Source organism: Anomaloglossus baeobatrachus, chromosome 4 (assembly GCF_048569485.1).
Source record: "Anomaloglossus baeobatrachus isolate aAnoBae1 chromosome 4, aAnoBae1.hap1, whole genome shotgun sequence".
NCBI lineage: Eukaryota > Metazoa > Chordata > Amphibia > Anura > Aromobatidae > Anomaloglossus > Anomaloglossus baeobatrachus.
Window position 1 is genome coordinate 280,350,784 of NC_134356.1, and position 5,193 is coordinate 280,355,976.

The window sequence follows — 5,193 nt, forward strand, 5'->3', positions numbered from 1 at the left end:
GCTGGCTACCAGTACGTCACAATCGGGGGGTAACAAGTGGGGGTCACCCCTCCTTTATACCTCCCGACCGACAGACAGAGCACGTGACGCGCTCTCTAGCGCCCCTCTTATAGTCAGGCCAATTATGGAATTGCCCGACAATAAGCAAGGAGGCCGCTATACTACTTATGCCGATTATTGAAGGGTCCCCGGTGAGAGTAGGGTATATATTCCCCCGACCTCCGCGGGCGGAATATATAAAACCTCCCCGAATCTCACTGGCCTCCCCACAATAATCCTTGGCACAACTCGCTGCCACCAACCGCTTCACGGTAACTATTAGCCGAACACACAGACGTGGGATTCAAGATCGAGATAACAGAACAGCCCAAGATTAATTATATAATTTAATCGGCCTAACGCCACACTAGAAACTACAATATATACAATAGGGAATCTACAGAATATACATATGTCAGAGTACAGTTACAAGCAAAGCATGGGTTACAAACAGGCATACACAGTTCCAGCAGTTACCTTGTGCGTCTGGCCACAGGGGGGCGCTGTAGGCCAGGTTTCTAGGATCCTTCCCACAGATGTTTCCTACACGTGACCCCCAGCGAAAGAACCCTGGAAAATGGCCGAAGTAGGGTTATCAACCTGGGCAAATCCAGGTCCCCTCCTACCTTAGTGACCTCAGAGGGAGCACTGCTCCACCCCTGGCTGGAGTTATGGACAAAATCCACAACATGGAATATGGCCATAACTTGGCCTGGGAGCGTCGTAGGCGGACGCCGACGCTCTCATTGTGACAGCTATGAATTTAGCTACGGAACGAGAGGACTCATGACTTGTCTACTAGTTCCCCATTGGCTGATATCACGCCTGGGGTATTTCCCCAGGTCCTGCTCCCATAAAAAGGGTGTGCCAGCATCGTCCGCATGCGGAGACACCATTTTTATGGTTGCCATATTTATCGGAAATATGGCTTGCGAGATATGAACCATTTTTTACTGGAGTCGTTCTGTCTGGATACTTCCATAGCCTTGCTAATTAGATAGCAGCCCCTACTACAGGGTCACGGCAGGGAGTCATCCTGTGTCCATTGTTCCCACGTCACCTAATCTCCATATCACAGGAGATGGCTGGGATGTGACACCTTCACAGATGCTGGACCTCTGAGAACAAGAAGGGAGGGGGCACTGCCATGGAGTGATGAGAGCGATTATGACTGGAAGTCATAATTCATCTTCATATCCCAGGGTTTGCCTCACACCTCCCCCCTTTTGAGGGCGCTAGGGGGCAGCACACTCCGGTGCTCCCCCGTGCGCCCGTCCGCGACCTCTCCTTGTCGGGACAGCCCGTCTGCGTTACCGTGGTCCCGGCCCCTTTTGTGGCGAATGGTGAAGCTGTATTGCTGGAGCGCAAGGCTCCATCGCAACAATCGCCCATTCGTCCCAGAGACGGTGTGCAACCAGCTGAGGGGATTGTGGTCCGTCTCCACGATGAAGTGGCGCCCGTATAGATAGGGTTGCAGACGCTGCAGGGCCCACACTATGGCCAGGCACTCCTTTTCCATCGTGGAATAGGCCACTTCCCGTGGTAACAGCTTCCTGCTCAGGTACAAGACTGGGTGCTCTTGGCTCGCAGAGTCCACCTGGCTGAGCACCGCACCGAGGCCGAAGTCACTGGCGTCGGTCTGTACTACAAACGGCCGTGTGAAGTCGGCTGCCTGTAGCACGGGCGGGCTGGACAGGGCGTCCTTTAGGGCCCGGAAGGCTGTCTCGCAGTCCATTGTCCAATCGACTGCAGAGGGCAGCTTCTTCTTGGTGAGGTCCGTCAAGGGCTTTGCCAGGCTACTATAGCATGGAACAAACCTCCTATAGTACCCAGCGGTCCCCAAGAAGGACATCACCTGCTTCTTGGTCCTGGGGGTGGGCCAGGATGCGATGGCTTCCACTTTCTCAGGCTCGGGCTTCAGTGTTCTCCCGCCTACCCGGTGACCGAGGTACTGGACCTCGCTCATGGCCAGCTGACACTTTCCCGGCTTGATGGTCAAACCTGCCCGGTGGATCCGCCTGAGCACCTGTGCTAGATGCTCTAGGTGGTCCTCCCAGGTGGGACTGAAGACGGCAATGTCATCCAGGTACGCGGCCGCGTACCCTTCAAGTCCCTTGAGCAGGGTGTTGACCATCCGCTGGAAGGTGGCAGGGGCATTCCTCATCCCGAATGGCATCACCGTGGACTCGTACAGTCCAAATGGGGTAACAAAGGCAGAGCGTTCCCTGGCCTTGCGAGTCAGGGGGATCTGCCAATATCCCCGGCTCAGGTCCATGATGGTCAGGTACTGAGCCCCGGCCAACTGATCGAGCAGGTCATCGATGCGTGGCATTGGGTACGCATCGGCGACCGTGACAGCATTGAGCCCCCTGTAGTCCACGCAGAACCGAGTGGTTCTGTCCTTCTTAGGGACGAGGACTACAGGCGAGGCCCAAGCGCTGTTGGATGCCTGGATCACCCCCAGCTTCAGCATCTCGTCAATCTCCTGGCGCATGTGTTGCTGCACCTCCAGGGAGACCCGATATGCTGAACGCCGGATCGGGGGATGATCCCCAGTGTCCACGTGATGGACAGCCAAGTTAGTCCTTCCGGGCTGGTTGGTAAACAACCCCCGGAAGGGGTGTAGGGTGGCCCACAGCTGGGACCGTTGGTCCTCCAAGAGCTGGTGGCCAACCTCCACATCCTCAATGGATCCGCCTGCCCTAACCTGGGCTAGCATATCCAAGAGGGTTTCCGCTTCTCCCTCCTCGGGCAGGTTGCACACGGGGAGCGCACATGCCTCCCGCTCATGATGTGCCTTCATCATGTTCACATGGAAGGGCTTCCGCCTTCCACGGGCAGGGTCCAGGGTGACCAGGTACGTCACAGGGTTGAGCTGCTGGTACACGAGGTATGGGCCTTCCCAGGCTGCCTGAAGCTTGTCCTGTGGTACGGGGACCAGTACCCACACCTTTTGACCCACTTGGTAGGTCCTCTCACAAGCGTTCTGGTCGTACCAACGCTTCTGATCGGCCTGGGCTTGAGCCATATTGTCGTGTACCAGTTGCGTCAAGGCCTGCATTTTGTCCCGGAAGCGCATGACATACTCGATAACCGACACTCCAGGGGTGGCCAAATCCCCTTCCCAAGCCTCTTTCACCAGAGCCAGGGGGCCCCGCACACGTCGCCCGTACAGGAGCTCAAACGGTGAGAATCCTGTTGAGGCCTGTGGAACCTCCCGGTAAGCAAATAACAGGTGTGGGAGATACCGCTCCCAGTCACGCCCGTGGGAGTCGACCAACATCTTAAGCATCTGCTTTAAGGTGCCATTGAACCGCTCGCACAGGCCATTAGTCTGTGGATGGTACGGGCTGGCCACCAGATGTCGCACCTGGACTTGCTTACAGAGGGCCTCCATCAGCTGGGACATGAATTGGGTCCCCCGGTCAGTGAGCATTTCCTGGGGAAAACCCACTCGGGAGAAAATCTCCAGCAATGCGGTGGCCACCTTGTCAGCCCGAATGGACGACAAGGCCACTGCTTCTGGGTACCGGGTGGCATAGTCCACTACCGTCAGTATGAAGCGTTTCCCGGAGCTGCTGGGGATGGCCAGCGGGCCGACCAGATCCACAGCCACCCTCCTGAAAGGCTCATCGATGATTGGCAGAGATACTAGTGGGGCTTTGGGGTGTGGCCCCGCCTTCCCCACTCTCTGACAGGTTTCACACGAACGGCAGTAGGCAGCCACATCGGCCCCCATTTTTGGCCAGTAGAAATGCTGGTTTAACCTGGCCTTGGTCTTAGCGATCCCTAGGTGTCCGGCCATCGGAATCTCATGTGCGATCCGCAACAACTCCGTCCGGAACGGATAGGGTACCACCAACTGTCGGTCCCTGGGCCACGCCTCCGGTGAACCCTGCTGGACCGTGGCCCGGTACAGCCGTCCTTGGTCCCAGACCACTCGCTCCGGGTCCGAGTCCGAGGGAGGCTGTGCCGCCTGCTCCTTAAGAGCTTTCAGGCTGTCGTCAGCTTCTAACGCTGCCTGAAACCCCTGACTAGATGTGGCCAGAATCGACGAGACTGTCACATCTTCAGTCAGTACCCCGGGACCTGTGTCCTGGCCTCCACCTGACTCGGCTGCCACTTGGTCAGAAGGGGAAGAGCTATCGGACCTCCGGGAGGCCCCTTGGCTTCCAGCACTCCCACTGCGGGTGACAGCGGCCACAGCCGCTGCGACCGTGGGTCGTGCCTGCTCCTCCTCCGTTCCTGACCAAGTCGCCGGTTCAGGCAGACCTACCTGGCTTCCTGACACCCCGGTTGTGGGGGAACCATGCACCGAGATCTTACCTGGGAGCACTTCCGCTCCTGGACCGGCCCCAATCTCACCTGCCTGTTCCCCTCATGCAGCAACAGAACCCCGCTGTGAAATCTCTGGGGACCCCACATTTGCTGTGGTAGCCCCCACCCCACACACTGGTCCTCCCCCTGCAGCACCCTGCTCTCTGCTTATCCCTGCAGAGGGCAACAGATCCCAGCTCACAGGCTGATTACTTGTAGAGGCATTGTCACACCTTTCTCTGACCCCCTCCCCTGTCACAGCTGCAGCTGAGTGTGTGTCTATGGTGTCTAGGCAAGCAGAAATATCAGAGTTCACTCCCTCCTCCCTTACATCATTCATAGATAACACATTAACATTGTCCGGAGGCATGTCAGTACTGGCTGAAGGTTCAGCCCTTGGTTGGGGCCCAAACTGGGAGGTTATCTGCCCCAAATCTGTCCCAAGTAGCACGTTTGCGGGGATCCGATCAGTTACCCCCACCTCCCTCACCCCTCGCCCTGCGCCCCAGTCCACATAAATGTCAGCAACAGGCAGCGCCGGGTCAATGCCTCCAATCCCGGAGACAGCGAGGGTTTTTCCAGGGATCAAGTCTTGGGGGGACACCATCTCAGGCCGCACCAGAGTCACCTCCGAGGCGCTGTCTCGCAGTCCCATGGTCACAGACCGGCCGACGGTGACAGGTTGGAAGCTGTCCAGGGACCTACCACCACCCCCACCCACACAATACACCTTGGGCGGCCCTTGGGACGGGGACGGAGCCGGGGCCTTGGGACGCTGAGGGCACATGGCCTTGAAGTGTCCAGGTAGGTTGCACTGGTGGCACCGTCTTGGTTCTG